Source organism: Schistocerca piceifrons, chromosome 11 (genome assembly GCF_021461385.2).
Source record: "Schistocerca piceifrons isolate TAMUIC-IGC-003096 chromosome 11, iqSchPice1.1, whole genome shotgun sequence".
Taxonomy (NCBI): Eukaryota; Metazoa; Arthropoda; class Insecta; order Orthoptera; family Acrididae; genus Schistocerca; species Schistocerca piceifrons.
In genome coordinates this window covers 3,325,413-3,344,962 of record NC_060148.1, presented here as the reverse complement: position 1 = coordinate 3,344,962, position 19,550 = coordinate 3,325,413, and the positions used below count along the sequence as shown (strand labels likewise).

At 42.6% G+C, this 19,550-nt stretch overlaps 1 protein-coding gene across 1 annotated transcript in view; it reads right to left on the bottom strand.

The window, feature by feature from the left end:
* The window catches only part of LOC124719895 (tyrosine-protein phosphatase non-receptor type 11-like), a 299,365-nt gene extending 280,539 nt beyond the window's left edge, over window positions 1–18,826 (bottom strand). Inside the window, exon 1 of the mRNA XM_047245075.1 lies at window positions 18,709–18,826. The gene's annotated coding sequence lies outside the window, so the exon portion shown is untranslated. The remainder of the gene's footprint in view (window positions 1–18,708) is intronic.
* Window positions 18,827–19,550: the final 724 nt, after the last annotated feature.

Genomic DNA, 19,550 nt, shown 5'->3' with positions numbered 1-19,550 from the left:
TGCAATTAGAAACAAGAAGTCGTGCATTAGTAATTAAAAATGATGAGTTTTATAATTACGAGATGTAGGTACTTCAAATTCAACGAGGAAAAAAAAAGATATTGGGTAGATTCGAACCAACGTACCACTGATTAACCGCGGCTCATATTTCGTTACGCTACCGACTGCGCTACACGTTCAATAATTGCTATTATGCATACACAGTATATACGGCGATGTAAAAAATTCAAAGCCGATTATCTGCCTAAATTTATGAAAAACTTTACGAAAAGCCTTTTTCTCAGCACGTTTTAACCGTGTTCCAATCGCATGTTTCACTATGGAACGGAAAGCAGCCTCAGCCATTTTCGTACTGCGCATTAACAGCGCAACAATCAGAGCACAACAATGCATAGAGTGTGACTGCACGATTTTTGAAATAAAAGCTACGTAGCTAAAGCATGATTAACCCATTAAGGCCCAAATTATATTTTTTTAATTGAATTTTTTATTCCTTAATTATAATGTAGATAGTGTATGAACCACAATAAGTACAAAAATAGCCAAAGAATATTTATACGTGCTGATATAAAGGCCGTCCTCAAAATAGGACAGTGGGATCTAACAGTATCGTATAGCGTACTATACTGTATTCTAGTCTCAACTATTTATTTCTTGTGAAGTGGTGCAATCCACTTCACACACACTGTTACACGGCATTTAACGCTATATGTTTTTGGTTTCCCGTTGCATTTAGCTCTTACACATCTTCTTTGCGTGCTTCTTTTGTCAATCATATAACCGATTCCATCAAACCTGATGTCTGGTATCACTCTCAATTGACTTGATGGGTATTCCATTGAACGTCCAATATCCGGTCTTCCAGCGTCCAATTTCAGGTATGTAACTGTAACAGCACGTCTGAAAGCCAGTAAATCCTGTGCATTTACGAGGGCCATTTCCAGCAAACGAGTAAATAAGACCCAGTACCATTTTTTCCCCTCTAATTACCGACGCATATTTTCCAGCTAACCAGTCATGGCGGTCAACACCTCCCATGTATGCTTTATACGACTTCAAAACGGCAGGTTTTTGCACTTGTCTTCTTACTTGCTTGTCTATTATACCCCGTAGCTGCTCTCAAAGGTTCAACTTTGTCAATATTTGTACCAATTGTAACGCATCTGTTGTCGTGCCATCGAACAAATAAGACTTCAGCATTCCTGTCAAACTGGTAGTCATAGTTTCCTCGAACTGTCTTTTTCCGTTCGTAGTGGACAGTCAGCGACTCGATTCTCTCTGAGAGTCCCAGTTGCTCAAAAACCCAAATTTCTCAGATGAATCAGAAGACCTCTACTAGTGAAGAAACTGTCAAAGAACACACAATGATTCTCGTGTTTTTCAATGCAGTCCAACATGTTTAGGTCTACTCTTGATCCCAATAGTAGGTCATCCCTTGCAGTATCTTCTGCATCCTTTACACAGTATCAATCAAATTTGAAACAGCAGCCACTTGCTCCACAAAGAGACCACAACTTATAGTCAAATCTAATAGGCTTGCCTCGCATAAACTGTCCATCTGAAACTGTATTATTTACTAATAGGTCACATAGTCATAAATATACTTACATAATACGCTGTAAATTTCAAAGTAACTTCATATCCTGTAATTTATATATAAAAGAGGGGTCGTTACTTAACTCAGCAACAAAATCTGGTAAAATTATGAAGTTCTAAAAAGAAAATACATCAGCAGTAGCAGAGTTTCATATTTGAACGTGCAGCAATACAAATAACTGAAATGATAACACCAAGTCCCAGTGTCCTATTTCGAGTACACCAAATTTTATAACAATGGAAAACAATGAAAATAACTCCAATTGAGCTAACAATGGAAGTAGTCTAAAAGACACATTGTTGACTATATATAACAGCAAAAAGATCTTTGCCACATATTTCAAATATTACTAAGTTGTCGATAAAGTAAATACCTGTAATAACGAAAAATGTGCCTTAGTATTCAATAATCAATTAATGGTAGGATTTATTGCTTGTAATTACTTACAAGCATACATTTGTTATAAAAAGCATCAACAAATGACGTAGAACAGTAACAGATGCAAATTAATAATTTATTGTGTATTTATAAATAAATATGTGCTCTGTCCTCAAAATAGGACACTGGTACTTAATGGGTTAAGGAAAACGTTGATGGCTGTTAATACATTTGAAGTTACATTTAACGTAACTTAATAATAATATATGTAACACATAAGTGGGAGCTACTTCCAAGAGCGTAACAACACCAGTGGACGTGTGCTACGGCTTCTGACCAATCATCGCGTTTGCGTTTGTTTACAACAGATTTATTCTTGTGATGAACGGAGTATAGAATTTGTTAGGTGAAAAGGTGGTGGTGGTGGTTGTGGTGGTGGTGGTGGTGGAGGAGGAGGAGGAGGAGGGGGGGGGGGGGGAGGTTGGCTGTCGGATGGTCACAGCCTCTAGTCCGAAACAGCCGACCGCCCGAAAAGAAAAATTGGTCGGGAAATACTACGAAGGTCAGATTTGTCGGACGGCCCATAAATCGGTATGTGCGGAGGGCGCTTAAGACGTTACGAAACAGCAGCAACACCCGCACACTTCCTACGTTTGCGACTTTTACGCGCCTCCCATGAACCATGGACCTTGCCGTTGGTGGGGAGGCTTGCGTGCCTCAGCGATACAGATGGCAGTATCGTAGGTGCAACCACAACGGAGGGGTATCTGTTGAGAGGCCAGACAAACGTGTGGTTCCTGAAGAGGGGCAGCAGCCTTTTCAGTAGTTGCAGGGGCAACAGTCTGCATGATTGACTGATCTGGCCCTGTAACACTAACCGAAACGGCCTTGCTGTGCTGGTAATGGGAACGGCTGACAGCAAGGGGAAACTACAGCCGTAATTTTTCCCGAGGGCATGCAGCTTTACTGTATGGATAAATGATGATGGCGTCCTCTTGAGTAAAATATTCCGAAGCTAAAAGTAGTCCCCCATTCGGATCTCCGGGCGGGGACTACTCAAGAGGATATCGTTATCAGGCGAAAGAAAACTGGCGTATACGGATCAGAGCGTGGAATGTCAGATCCCTTATCGGGCAGGTAGGTTAGAAAATTTAAAAAAGGAAATGGATAGGTTAAAGTTAGATATAGTAGGAATTAGCGAAGTTAGGTGGCAGGACGAACAAGACTTCTGGTCAGGTGAATACAGGATTATAAATACAAAATCAAATAGGGGTAATGCAGGAGTAGGTTTAATAATGAATAAAAAAGAAATAGGAGTGCGGGAAAGCTACTACAAACAGCATAGTGAACGCATTATTGTGGCCAAGATAGACACGAAGCCTATGCCTATTACAGTAGTACATGCCAACTAGCTCTGCAAATGATGAAGAAATTGATGAAATGTATGATGAGATAAAAGAAATTATTCAGGTAGTCAAGGGAGACGAAACTTTAATAGTCATGGGTAACGAATTCGAGAGTAGGAAAAGGGAGAGGAGGAAACTTAGTAGGTGAATATGGATTGGGGGTAAGAAATGAAAGAGGAAGCCGTCTGGTAGAATTTTGCACAGAGCACAACTTAATCATAGCTAACACTTGGTTCATGAATCATAAAAGAAGGCTGTACACATGGAAGAATCCTGGAGATACTAGAAGGTATCGGATAGATTATATAATGGTAAGACAGAAATTTAGGAACCAGGTTTTAAATTTTAAGTCATTTCAAGAGGCAGATGTGGACTCTGACCATAATCTATTGGTTATAAATTATAGATTAAAACTGAAGAAAAGGCAAAAAGGTGGGAATTTGAGGAGATGGGACCTGGATAAACTAAAAGAACCAGAGGTTGTAGAGAGCTTCAGGGAGAGCATTAGGGAACGATTGACAAGAATGGGGGAAATAAATACAGTAGAAGAAGAATGGGTAGCTTTGAGAGATGAAATAGGGAAGGCAGCAGAGGACCAAGTAGGTAAAAAGACGAGTACTAGTAGAAATCGTTGGGTGACAGAAGAAATATTGAATTTAAATGATAAAGGAGAAACTATAAAAACGCAGTAATTGAGCAGGTTAAAAGGAATACAAACGTCTCAAAAATGATATCGACAAGTAGTGCAAAATGCTAAGCAGGGATGGCTACAGGACAAATTTAAGGGTGTAGAGGTTTATCTCACTAGGGGTAAGATAGATACTGCCTACAGGAAAATTAAACAGACCTTTGGAGAAAAGAGAACCATTTGTATGAATATCAAGAGCTCAGATGGAAACCCACTTCTAAGCAAAGGAGGGAAAGCAGAAAGGTGGAAGGAGTATACAGAGGGTCTATACAAAGGCGATGTACTTGAGGACAATATTATGGAAATGAAAGAGGATGTAGATGAAGATGAAATGGGAGATACGATACTGCGTGAAGAGTTCGACAGAGCACTGAAAGACCTGAGTCGAAACAAGGCCCCCGGAGTAGACAACATTCCATTAGAACTACTGACGGCCTTGGGAGAGCCAGTCATGACAAAACTCTACCATCTGGTGAGCAAGATGTATGAGACAGGCGAAATACCCTCAGACTTCAAGAAGAATATAATAATTCCAATCCCAAAGAAATCGTGTGTTGACAGATGTGTAAATTACCGAACTATCAGTTTAATAAGTCACGGCTGCAAAATACCAGCGCTAATTCTTTACAGACGAATGGAAAAACTGGTAGAAGCCGACCTTGGGGAAGATCAGTTTGGATTTCGTAGAAATGTTGGAACACGTGAGGCAATACTGACCCTACGACTTATCTTAGAAAATGGATTAAGGAAAGGCAAACCTACGTTTCTAGCATTTGTAGACTTAGAGAAAGCTATTGACAATGTTGACTGGAATACTCTGTTTCAAATTCTGAAGGTGGCATGGGTAAAATACAGGAAGCGAAAGGCTATTTACAATTTGTACAGAAACTAAATGGCAGTTATAATAGTCAAGGGATGTGAAAGGGAAGCAGTGGTTGAGAGGGGAGGGAGACAGGGTTGTAGCCTCTCCCCGATGTTATTCAATCTGTATATTGAGCATGCAGTAGAGGAAACTAAAGAAAAATACGGAGTAGGCATTAAAATGCATGGAGAAGAAATAAAACTTTGAGTTTTGCTGATGACATTGTAATTCTTTGAGAGACAGAAAATGACCCGGAAGAGCAGTTTAACGGAATGGACAGTATCTTGCAAGGAGAATCTAAGGTGCACATCAAGAAAAGAAAAGCGAGGATAATGGAATGTAGCCGAATCAGGTGATGTTGAGGGTATTAGATTAGGAAATGAGACGCTTAAAGTAGTAAAGGAGTTTTGCTATTTGGGGAGCAAAATAACTGATGATGGTCGAAGTAGAGAGGATATAAAATGTAGACTGGCAATGGCAAGGAAAGCGTTTCTGAAGAAGAGAAATTTGTTAACATCGAGTATAGATTTAAGTGTCAGGAAGTCGTTTCTGAAAGTATTTGTATGGAGTGCAGCCATGTATGGAAGTGAAAATGGACGATAAATAGTTTGGACAAGAAGAGAATAGAAGCTTTCGAAATGTGGTGCTACAGAAGAATGCTGAAGATTAGATGGGTAGATCACCACCTAACTAATGAGGAGGTATTGAATAGGATTGGGGAGAAGAGAAGTTTGTGGCACAACTTGACCAGAAGAAGGGATCGGTTGGTAGGACATGTTCTGAGGCATCAAGGGATCACCAATTTAGTATTGGAGGGCAGCGTGGAGGGTAAAAATCATAGAGGGAGACTACGAGATGAATACACTAAGCCGATTCAGAAGGACGTAGGTTGCAGTAGGTACTGGGAGATGATGAAGCTTGCCGAGGATAGAGTAGCATGGAGAGCTGCATCAAACCAGTCTCAGGCCGGAAGACCACAACAACAACAACAACAACAAGAACAAAAACAACGCAGGCGAGGTCCTTTGTCTCCATAGTTGGGAAGGCTGCTGCATCGGAACTATGGTGCCAAGTCTCTCTGCAAAGTTTACACACGACTACAGTCGACTCTCGCTAAAATGTATCTCAGTAAACCTCATTTTTCGATAAATCCAACCTCTCGTTAAGCGGCGTAAGCGCTTCACGCATTCCTTGCCGCGTCAGATTCGTTTTGCAATCTCAAGATTTCGACGGCTTTCTTCGACGTCAGAATCTGCAGTTATCTGTAGGCTGTGTGGTTCTTTATTTAGCTGCCCGGATTATGTCTAGGAGACGTCACAAAGCCACGTTATCTCCACATGCTGTAGCAGATGAAGTCGATTCTGCCGTTTAAGAACATTGGTAGCGTTGTAGATTTCGTTACATCGGTGCATGACTAAGCTCACTTGTGCATACGTATTGCATACCATTACAAGATTGTCATATATTTCATTTGTTCAAATCATCGTAATATCATACCATGTTAATCTGATGTACTTCTCAAACAAATTTTTATTTATGTGTTTGAAAATAGCTCTAAAGGCACCTGTAGACTCTCAAACAATATGTCAAACTTGTCCTGCCCGTCAAATTATCTGGCACTCTAGTGTTCTGTTTGACGTGTTAATCACACAAACCGGTGTGGCAGCCGGCTTCACAATCAAGTTTTACTGTTTACACATTGTTTGTGAAACAATACTCTGTTGCCTGTCGCACTATTTATCTACAACTTTGAGGAATCTGACACCTAGAGCACATTTCGATGATTTAAAGGCTGTACGAGGTGCGCGAGAAACGTAATGAGACTAACTTTTTTTATTAAAGTTTACTTAATTCAAGCAACAACAGTGTCCCGCTCAAAGTGGTTCCCTTCGGCGCCTACCAGGTGTAGAAGAGATGAAACCGGAATTTCCCTATAGATGGTGCTAGCCGTCAGTGTATTTATTTTTATTTATTTATTTATTGATGCGTGGGACCAAATTAATGAGAAGTCTCCATGGTCATGGAACGAGTCAATACATTAAATTATAAAAAGATAGTAGAAACAGATGAAATATAAAAAAACGTATTCAGGCGAAAATTCGTAAGTTTAAATAAAGAAAATCAACAATGTAAAACTGGAATTTGCTGAATTTTTCAGCTCTTCCAGGAGCTCCTCGACAGAATAGTAGGAGTGAGCCGTGAGGAAACTCTTCAGTTTAGACTTAAAAGCGTTTGGGATACTGCTAAGATTTTTGAGTTCCTGTGGTAGCTTATTGAAAATGGATGCAGCAGAATAGTGCACTCCTTTCTGCACAAGAGTCAAGGAAGTGCATTCCACATGCAGATTTGATTTCTGCCTAGCATTAACTGAGTGAAAGCTGATAACTCTTGGGAATAAGCTAATATTGCTAACAACAAACGACATTAAAGAAGATATATACTGCGAGGGCAATGTCAGAATTCCCAGACTATTGAATAGGGGTCGACAAGAGGTTCTCGAACTTACACCACATATAGCTCGAACAGCCCGTTTTTGAACCAAAAATACCCTTTTTGAATCAGAAGAATTACCCCAAAAAATAATACCATATGACATAAGCGTATGAAAATATGCGAAGTAGTCTACTTTCCGTGTTGAAGTGTCACTTATTCCAGATACTGTTCTAATGGTAAATAAAGCAGCATTTAGTTTCTGAACAAGATCCTGAACATGGGCTTTCCACAACAGCTTACTATGTATCCGAACGCCTAGGAACTTGAACTGTTCCGTCTCGCTTATAATATGCCCATTCTGTCTGATCAAAATATCGGTTCTTGTTAAATTGTGAGTTAGAAACTGTAAAGACTGAGTCTTACTGTGATTTAGCATCAAATTATTTTCCACAAGCCACGATCTTATTTTACGAACTACATTACTTGATAATGTTTCAATATTTATGTAGGGCCCTCTGCTCCCTGCAACGGCTTACGACGAATGTCGTCACACAGTAACCTATCCGCGTCTGTTTCAAACCCGGGAACGTGTCGAATTTTGTGATTACGAACTACGATTTACGGGAAGCGTGGGTTTTCTGTTATTTGGAGAAAACTGCTGCACAATGGCATCCAACGCTTGTCCAAGTTTTCGGCAAACGTGCTGTAGGGAAAACACGGTGTTTCGAGCGGTTCAAACAGTTAAAAAGTCGTGATTTCGACGTGAGAAACGACGAGCGCGGGAACGACCGAAAAGACTTGGAAGACACCGAAATGCAGGCCTCAGTGGACGAAGGTGATACTGAGCCACAACAGCAACTGAATGTGACGCTGGACGCCGTTTCTCTTCGCTTGAAAGCTACGGGTAAGGCGCTGAGTCGCGCATGAACTCCACGAAAGACGGCGAGCGAATCGAAAGACCGCTTGTGAAATCCTGCTCGCTGTGACGGTGCGTCACATAAATGGACATCTGGAGAAAGGGAAAGGAACTTTTTGCTGTACGACTTGTGAGTTATAAATTATTTCAAGTCTGTATAAGAAAGATTAAAAAAGTTAAATAATACCACCAAAAAAACACAAACAGCGATGTGATATGAAAGTAAAAGAAAATGCTTTTTTATCTGTGTAATGAAAATGAACATGACCAGAGACTACTGCTTCATGGAAAGCTCTCCTGTTTTTGTTTCGTCTAGAGGTACGCCGCCATTGTAGTGCTGGATAATATTTAATGTAAGTTTGCTTGTAATTTAGCAAAATATAATTGTTATTAGAAAGTGTGTATTAATGACTTGGTTGTCACCTCGCATGATCGCAACCATTAATTATGATTAACAAAATTCTTACAGAAATTCGCAGTGCAGGGAGCTTATCTTCCATAGTAGGATTTAGTCGGCCATTACGCTGACAATTTGTGTTATTAAATGTAAATGCGAGAGACTCCTCAATTTTGATCTTTCATTAATTTCAAAGTTAAAAAGCGTAGTAATAACTTTCAGTTACTAAAATCCACAGCACTGAATTACTACAGTATGATCCAATTTGGCCGCCTAACGGCAGATGAAATTCTCTCCCGGACTGCCTTGCAAATAATGAACAAGAAACATTAAAAATCATTACATTCAACAAGCTCCGCAATATCTCAGTTAATGTTTGTGACATTTCGTACATAAATAACCAGTAGCCCCGGAGACCACATTAATAATTACAGTTTGTCTAAGAATAGCATATTTTCTTCTCTAAATAGCAGTGCTCACGCAAACTATTTATTAGAAGGCGGTGAGTCACGCGTTGTGTTTAAAAAATATATCGTACGTACTTCGGGGCAGCCGATTTCCGTACGAGTGTTATCGCAGTATAAGTTAGTTAAAAGTCTCATGCTAGCCCACAATATTTAAAGCCACCCCAACCAAAATCATAAAAAATATAATTATAAAAATAAAAATATATAATTCTACCGTGATAAAGTGTCATGTATATATATATATATATATATATATATATATATATATATATATATATATATATATATACAGGGTTATTACAAATGATTGAAGCGATTTCACAGCTCTACAATAACTTTTATTATTTGAGATATTTTCACAATGCTTTGCACACACATACAGAAACTCAAAAAGTTTTTTTAGGCATCCACAAATGTTCGATATGTACCCCTTTAGTGATTCGGCAGACATCAAGCCGATAATCAAGTTCCTCCCACACTCGGCGCAGCAGTCCCCATCAATCAGTTCGAAAGCATCGTTGATGCGAGCTCGCAGTTGTGGCACGTTTCTTGGTAGAGGATGTTTAAACACTGAATCTTTCACATAACCCCACAGGAAGAAATCGCATGGGGTTTAGTCGGGAGAGCGTGGAGGCCATGACACGAATTGCTGATCATGATCTCCTCCGCGACCGATCCATCGGTTTTCCAATCTCCTGTTTAAGAAATGCCGAACATCGTGAGGGAAGTGCGGTGGAGCACCATCCTGTTGAAAGATGAAGTCGGCGCTGTCGGTCGCCAGTTGTGGCATGAGCCAATTTTCCAGCATGTCCAGATACACGTGTCCTGTAACGTTTTTTTCGCAGAAGAAAAAGGGGCCGTAAACTTTAAACCGTGAGATTGCACAAAATACGTTAACTTTTGGTGAATTGCGAATTTGCTGCACGAATGCGTGAGGATTCTCTACCGCCCAGATTCGCACATTGTGTCTGTTCACTTCACCGTCAAGAAAAAATGTTGCTTCATCACTGAAAACAAGATCGCACTGAACGCATCCTCTTCCACGAGCTGTTGCAACCGCGCCGAAAATTCAAAGCGTTTGACTTCGTCATCGGGTGTCAGGGCTTGTAGCAATTGTAAACGGTAGGGCTTGTGCTTTAGCCTTTTCCGTAAGATTTTCCAAACCGTCGGCTGTGTTACGTTTAGCTCCCTGCTTGCTTTATTCGTCGACTTCCGCGGGTAGGTGATGAAAAATGAATCCTAAGCGTCGTAAATCGTGGGCGAAGCCAGGCAAACCATCGCCATCCACTGTCACACCAAATCGCTTTGGAAACAAGACAATGCTCTCTGTTTGGTGGGATCAGAAGTGTGCCGTCTATTACGAGGTGGTGAAACCGTTAACACTGATCGCTTCCAACAGTAAATGATGGATTTAAATGGAGCATTACGTGGAAAACGACCGGCATATGGAAAAAGACAACACAAAGTCATATTGCTCCACGACAACGCCTCGTCACGCACAGCAAAACGGGTCAGGGAAACGATAGGGGCGTTCAGTTGGGAGATAGTAGGGCGTGCGGCTTGTTCTCCAGTCTTGGCTCGTCCGATTATCAGCCACACCACGAAGATGACGTGGTACAAACGCCAAATTTAACCGACAGGAAGAAGACGCTGTGATATGCAAATGATTAGCTTTTCAGAGCATTCACACAAGGTTGCCGCCGGTGGCGACACCTACAACGCGCTGACACGAGGAAGGTTTCGGATTTCTCATACACAAACAGCAGTTGACCGGCGTTGCCAGGTGAAACGTTGTTGTGATGCCTCGTGTAAGGAGCAGAAATGCGTACCATCACGATTCCGACTTTGATAAAGGTCGGATTGCGGTTTATCGTATGGCGACATTGCTGCTCGCGTCGGTCGAGATCCAATGACTGATAGCAGAATATGGAAACGATGGGTTCAGGAGGGAAATACGGAACGCCGTGCTGGATCCCAACGGCCTCGTATCACTAGCAGTCGAGATGACAGGCATCTTATCCGCACGGCTGTAACTGATCGTGCAGCCACGTCTCGATCCCTAAGTCGACAGATAGGGACGATTGCAAGACGACAACCGTCTGCACGAACAGTTGGACGACGTTTGCAGCAGCACGGACTATCAGCTCGGAGACCGTGGCTGCGGTTACTTTTGACGCTGCATCACAGACAGGAGCGCCTGCGACGGTGTACTCAACGACGAACCTGGGTGCACGAATGGCAAAACGTCACTTCTTCCGATGAATCCAGGTTCTGTTTACAGCATCAGGATGGTGGCATCCACGTTTGGCGACATCGCGGTTAACGCACATTGGAAGCGTCTATTCGTCATCGCCATACTGGTGTATCAGCCGTCGTGACGGTATGGGGTGCCATCGGTTACACGTCTCGGTCACCTCTTGTTCGCACTGACGGCACTTTGAACAGTGGACGTTACATTTCAGATGTGTTACGACCCGCGGCTCTACCCTCCGTTCGATCCCTGCGAAACCCAACATTTCAGCAGGATAATGCAGGACCGCACGTTGCCGATCCTGTACGGGCCTCTCTGGATACAGAAAATGTTCGACTGCTGCCCTGGCCAGAACATTCTCCAGATCTCTCACCAACTGGAAACATCTGGTCATTGGTTGCCGAGCAAATGGCTCGTCACAATACGCCAGTCACTACTCTCGATGAACTGTGGTATCGTGTTGAAGCTGCACGGGCAGCTGTACCTGTACACGCCATCCGAGCTCTGTTTGGCTCAATCCCTAGGCGTATCGAGGCCGTTATTACGGCCAGAGGTGGTTGGTCTGGGTACTGATTTCTGAGAATCTACGCACCCAAATTGCGTGAAAATGTATTCATATGTCAGTTCTAGTATAATATATTTGTCCAATGAATACTCGTTTATCATCTGCATTTCTTCTTGGTGTAGCAAATTTAATGGGCAGTAGCGTATTTGCGTTACTGAGACAACACTCTCGCTGAATAACGCTTCAGTTCGTATGAAAATGTACGAAAATGGTGCCCTAAGTGGTTCGCTTCAAAAGAAGAACTTTTTTTCGGCGCGGCATTCACAGCCTGTCAGAGAGGTGGGAGGAATGTATAAACTGCAATGGAGATTATTTTCGATAAAATAGTGACTGTAAAAAAAAAAAAAAATGTTTCAAATGGCTCTGAGCACTATGGGAGTTAACATATGAGGTCATCAGTCCCCTAGAACTTAGAAATACTTAAACCTAACTAACCTAAGGACATCACACACATCCGTGCCCGAGGCAGGATTGGAACCTCCGACCGTAGCGGCCGCACAGTTCCAGACTGAAGCGCCTGGAACCGCTCGGCCACAGCGGGCGGCTACTGATTGTCAGTTTCAAACAACGGACGTGTAATTATTGCAAACAAATTCCGGTTTCATGCCTCTACACCTGGTATATATACCGGCGGAGTAGCCGTTGCCAGTCTCGGTAGCACAGCTCAAAGGCAGCACCTTTAGCTTGTCGGTCACATTCTTTTGAATGTTCTCCAAAGTCGCAAAATGACGTCCTCTAACGACGTTTTTGAATTTCCGGAAAACAAAACAGTCGCAAGGACTCAGATCAGGTGGTTGGTTGGTTTGGGGGGGGGGGGGGGGGGAGCGAACCAAACTGCGAGCTCGTCGGTCCCATCCGTTTAGGGAAGGATGGGGAAGCAAATTGGCCGTGCCCTTTCAAAGAAGTCAGCCCTGCTTTGCCTGAAGCAATTTAGGGAAATCACAGAAAACGGAAATCAGGACGGTCGTACGCTGGTTTGAACCGGCGCCCCCCCAATGCGAGTCCAGTGTGTGCTGACCACTGCTCGGTCAGGTCAGCTGACCAGGGAGCCAGTGTGGAGCGGGAAGAACGCCTTTCCAGGTCAGAAGTTCCGGTGATGGATGTGGAGCTGTTCCGATGCAGCACCCACTTGTCGGAAATGTCCGGTCTCGGTCCGATTCGACCTTTGTACGGTGAAGGTGTGTAAGAAGTCGCCCGTCATCCTTGTTGCTAAACGTCGGTCAGATTCCGCCAGAGCGCGCGCACACGTTCCACGTTCTCGTCCGTTTCTGAAGCTGATGGCCCCCCTGAGCAAGGTCCATCCCAACGCGTCCTCGGCCATCCGAACTTGTGATCTCGTTGCGGAACGATCCCCACAGGCCTCTTCCAACTTTTCAAAGGTCGCACTCGTAGATTCGCGAACCGAAACACCGAACTTCACGGCATAAAGTTGCTCTAAATTGTGCTCTTCCATTTCCGTAACACACAACAAGAACACAACTTCACTGAAGGCGCTTTCAAAAATCACGTGTTGGCTTTACGGAGCTGGGGTGGACACAACGGTCTGCGAAATCGGAACAACTCAGCGTCGCGAGATCGCTTCTCTTGTCACAGTCTCATTATTTTTGCCACATACCTTGTACATCCTGCGCCGCACGTCGTACTGGCTCGGTGCACAAGCTCCCTGAGTTTTTTTTATAAGTTCAATAAACACAACACACACACACATTATTTTTGTTGTTGTTGTTGTCTTCAGTCCTGAGACTGGTTTGATGCAGCTCTCCATGCTACTCTATCCTGTGCAAGCTTCTTCATCTCCCAGTACCTGCTGCAACCTACATCCTTCTGAATCTGCTTAGTGTATTCATCTCTTGGTCTCCCTCTACGATTTTTACCCTCCACGCTGCCCTCCAGTACTGAATTTGTGATCCCTTGATGCCTCAGAATATGTCCTACCAACCGACCCTCCTTCTACTCAAGTTGTGCCACAAACTCCTCTTCTCCCCTATTCTATTCAATACCTCCTCATTAGTTATGTCATCTACCCATCTAATCTTCAGCATTCTTCTGTAGCACCACATTTCAAAAGCTTCTATTCTCTTGTTGTCCAAACTATTTATCGTCCATGTTTCACTTCCATACATGGCTACATACGAATACTTTCAGAAATCACTTCCTGACACTTAAATCTATACTCGATGTTAACAAATTTCTCTTCTTCAGAAACGCTTTCCTTGCCATTGCCAGTCTATATTTTATATCCTCTCTACTTCGACCATCATCAGTTACTTTGCTCCCCAAATAGCGAAACTCCTTTACTATTTTAAGTGTCTCATTTCCTAATCTTATTCCCTCAGCATCGCCCGACTTAATTCGACTACATTCCATTATGCTCGTTTTGCTTCTGTAGATGTTCATCTTATATCCTCCTTTCAAGACACTGTCCATTCCGTTCAACTGCTCTTCCAAGTCCTTTGCTGTCTTCTCCGTGGATTTTAATACCTACTCCGTATTTCTCTTTTGTTTCCTTTACTGCTTGGTCAATATACAGATTGAATAACATCGGGGAGAGGCTACAATCCTGTCTCACTCCCTTCCCAACCGCTGCTTCCCTTTCGTGTCCCTCGAGTATTATAACTGCCATCTGGTTTCTGTACAAATTGTAAATAGCCTTTCGCTCCCTGTGTTTTAACCCTGCCACCTTCAGAATTTGAAAGAAAGTATTCCAGTCAACATTGTCAAAAGGTTTCTCTAAGTCTACAAATGCTAGAAACGTAGGTTTGCCTTTCCTTAATCTATAATTGAATATTGTTATTTTGCATGGTAATTATTGTGAAAAAAAAGTGGTAACTCCCTATCCAGCCGAATTGTTGAGGTCATCGGTCCCTAGGCTTAAACACTACTTAATCTAGCTTAAACTAACTTACGTTAAGGACAACACACACACACACACACACACACACACACACACACACACACACACACACACGACGGAGGGAGGACTCGAACCTCCGATGGGGGGAGGGGGAGGGGAGCCGCCCGAACCGTGCAAGGCGGCCCAGACCACGCGGTCATTACTGAATGAACGTCTTAGTATGTATCACGAATGAGAATATTTCGTAATTAGTTATCATAGTTCATAAAATAAAAGTCAAGGGTACAAACTACGTTTTGAAAACGAGCACAAATTTTTGTATCAACCTTGCATCTAAAGGGATTAAAAAATCGCCTAATAGCATTACCACAAACATAAATGTTTTCCTTCCTTAACAAAAATTCACTTCTGAAAGAGTTAAACGATCTTTGTCAAATCTCAAAGGTCTTCCTGAACGTGGAGAGTCACTAATGTCACAACGGTCCTCCTTAAAACGAAAAAAAAAATTTTTTTTCTTGCCGTGCTCTATACAGTGGCATTATTCCCAAACACGGCGGAGGTGTTTGTGGCTGCATCCTTTGCTGTTACGCCTCTGTCTAACACAAATAGAACAATACGTCGGTAGTGTTCCGATTTCTCTACTTGCCACTCCACTGCCTAGCGTCCACAGCTGCAACCACTGCGTCCGAATGACGAAATGACAACATGTAAACTGGAGCAACCGTGGATTTCAAATAAAAAATAACAATCCATAAATAAAACCACTGCAACCGGAATTCAACATCCAACACAAAAACGCGACGAACTTGTGCACCAATCTCATACACTGTCCACCAATGTCAACATACTGCGTGACATGATATTTTAATGGTTCTTTATTTACGTGACCATTACGGCACTCCAACCCCAGTTCTCGATACCAGTAATATCGTACTACTTTTTTGCGAAGTAACATGTTTTTGTGACGATGTTCACATTTGGTTTTATTAATGTATAGTTACTCCGATGTATCGATATATTACAGTGATATGCTTCTTGTGTGTATTCTCATTTCTGTGAGGCTGTTATAATCTGTGACTTACTTGTAACCGTTTTGGCGCGAATGCGCACAGAGCAGTCCTCGTTTCACTTTGCAGAAGTTGTTATTCCGCTTTGTAAAAGAACGGTCAAGTCTTGTGTTTGGTTAAAGTGGAAATTAAATATATGGAGATTGATACAAAACTGTTTTCTTGATGATGTGACAATTAAGAAGAAGTATATGTGAATTTACTGACATTAGGAAGATAATAAACTCTCTCAAGAATAAAAGCTCACATGGGATTGATGGCATTTCCAGCAGGGTAATAAAAGCTTGTTCCTGAGAGATAAGAGGGATTCTTAGCCACATATGTAATAGCTCTCTGAAGCAGGCAATTTTCCCAGATAGACTGAAATATGCCATTGTTAAACCACTGCATAAAAAAGGGGATATGTCTGATGTCAAAAAATACCTCCCGATCTCTCTTCTGACTGCCCTATCCAAAATTCTTGAAAAAGTAATGTATTGTAGAGTAGCTTCACACCTTTGTAAAAATAAAGTTTTAACAAAATGTCAGTTTGGTTTCCAGAAGGGTTTTTCAACGGAAATAGCTATATATACTTTCACTAATGAAACATTAAATGCTCTGAGTAACCGGAAGTCACCTGTTGGGATTTTTTGTGATCTATCAAAGGCTTTTGATTGTGTAAATCATGGAATGCTTCTAGATAAGCTCAAGTACCGTGCTATGAATGGGACAGTGCTCAAATGGTTTAAATCATACCTAACTGGGAGAGTGCAGAAAGTTGAAATAAACAGTTCACATAATATGCAAAAAACTGGTGATATCTCGAACTGGGTACCAATCAAGAGTGGGGTGCCGCAAGGTTCGGTCTTGGGTCCTCTGCTGTTCTTAATATATATTAATGGCTTGCCGTTCTATATTCACGAAGATGCAAAGCTGGTACTTTTTGTCGACGATACAATTATAGCTATCACACCCGACAGACAAGAATTAACTGGTGAAATTGTAAACGATGTTTTTCAGAAAATCATTAAGTGATTCTCTGCAAATGGGCTCTCATTAAACTTTGACAGAACACAATATGTACAGTTCCACACAGTAAATGGAATGACACCATTAATAGACTTCGGTCAGAAATCGGTAGCTAAGGTAGAATATTCAAAATTTCTAGGTGTATGCATTGATGAGGGGTTGAACTGGAAAAAACACACTGAGGATCTGCTGAAACGTTTGAGTTGAGCTACTTATGCTATTAGGGTCATTGCAAATTTTGGCGATATGCATCTGAGTAAATTAGCTTACCACGCCTATTTTCATTTCCTGCTTTCGTATGGCATCATATTCTGGGGTAACTCATCATTGAGTAAAAGAGTGTTCATTGCACAAAAGCGTGTAATCAGAATAATTGCTGGAGCTCATCCAAGATCATCCTGCAGACACTTATTTAAAGGGCTAGAAATCTTCACTGCAGCCTCACAATATATATATATATATATATATATATATATATATATATATATATATATATATATATATATTCACTTATGAAATTTATTAACAATCCGAACGAATTCAAAAGTAATAGCAGTGTACATGGCTACAACACTAGGAGAAAGGATGATCTTGAAAGTTAAATCTAGCTTTGGCTCAGAAGGGGGTAAATTATGCTGCCACAAAAGTCTTTGGCCACTTACCTACTAGCATCAAAAGTCTGGCAGATAGCCATATAGCATTTGAAAGGAAATTAAAAGAATTTCTTAATGGCAACTCCTATTCATTAGATGAATTTTTGGATATAGTAAGTGGGTAATTCCCCAACCTCAAAAAAAAAAAAAAAAAAAAAAAAAAGTGTCATGTAATATTTTGTCTAATGTAATGTATAGGCACCTTTTATAAACCTGACACGTTCCACATCATTACGAAGTGTCGTATTCATAATGTATGGAACAAGTAATAATCTAATCTCTAATCTCTTCAATCAAAATGTGGATCGTGAACACCAAGTAAAAAATAATTTCTACCATACCATTGCTCTGATCTGGGATAGTTTGATCATTAAGAATTTCCTGAAAAACGCCTTTGTTAGGTCTTCAAATATTGCTAAAATACTGATCTCGGCCTTCTAGCAGTCAAAGTGGGATCACCCTAGAATCAAAAAGATGAGCCATAACAACTTCGACAAAATCTACGTAGGAATCCATTCGAGATAAGTGCCAAAATTAATGACCTTTTTTACAGTGACTTCATTATTTCCATTCTGACGATACCATCCACAGTCAATAACTTTGTTGTTGCCCGATAAAGCGAACATACGCTGCGTGAGCAACATTATTAATCTGATTTCTAACCTACTTTGCAAGTGGTGCTATTGCTAGAATATGCACAAACTGACGGCTGCTTCAAAAGCGAGGTTCAGTTCCACGAACTTGGTTGCTACGTCTGCACCCTCGTCTAGGAAACCTGTCGACAGTGGACGGCAATTTGACAAACGAGTGTGATCGTGTACAGGGGACGAAAGGGTAGCACTGGTACATACCGAGGTTGTACCTGAACAGCAGGCCAGAGTGGCCGAGCGGTTCTAGGCGCTTCAGTCTGGAACCGCGCGACCGCTACGGTCGCAGGTTCGAATCCTGCCTCAGGCATGGATGTGTGTGATGTCCTTAGGTTAGTTAGGTTAGGTTTAAGTAGTTCTAAGTTCTAGGGGACTGACGACCACAGCAGTTGTCCCAAAATCCTCTGAGCCATTTTTTTTTGTACCTGAACATCAGCAGTGACGTGCACGACAGGTAAACAGGGATCAGCCCGTGGATGGGGTGTCTCGCTGTAAACAGAGCGAGCGGTGTGTACTTACGCTGCTGCCGGCGACTGGAGGTGTGTGGCGGCGGGTGCTACGTGCTGCGGCTGCGGGGCGGTGCTGGTGGAGAGGCTGCGGCCGCGCCGGCCGGCCTCTGCGCTGGGGGCGGCGGGGGCGGAGGCGGCCGCTGGCTGCGGGGGCGCGTCGGCGGGGGCGGTGGCGGCGCGTGACGTCATCCCGCGAGCTCCGGCGCGGGCGGCCGGCCCGCCGCGCTCTGCTGCCGTGCCGGGCACCTGGCGGCAATGGCACACGGTGCTGCACAAGTCGGACGACAATCACACAGGGTTCGACACAAGTCGGGCGACAATCACACAGGGTTCGACACAAGTCGGGCGACAATCACACAGGGTTCGACACAAGTCGGGCGACAATCACACAGGGTTCGACACAAGTCGGGCGACAATCACACAGGGTTCGACACAAGTCGGGCGACAATCACACAGAGTTCGGCACAAGTCGGGTGACAATCACACAGAGTTCGGCACAAGTCGGGTGACAATCACACAGGGTTCGATACAAGTCGGGTGACAATCACACAGGATGCTATATATGTCAGGTGGGTCTGTCATAAGGTGTTAGACAAATTGGATGGGATTCGCACAAGGAGTCACAGAAGTGGGGTAACGATCAGACACAGTGCTTCACATGATGGCACCAATCACATACGGTGCTACACAAGTTGGGCGACAACGGCACGGGATGCTAAAAACGTCAGGTGGGCCCGTCATAGGCTGTTAAACAAATTGGATGGGGTTCGCACAAGGTGTCACAGAAGTCAGGTAACGATCAGACACAGTGCTTCACATGGTCGCACCAAACAAATTGGAAGACGACCAAGA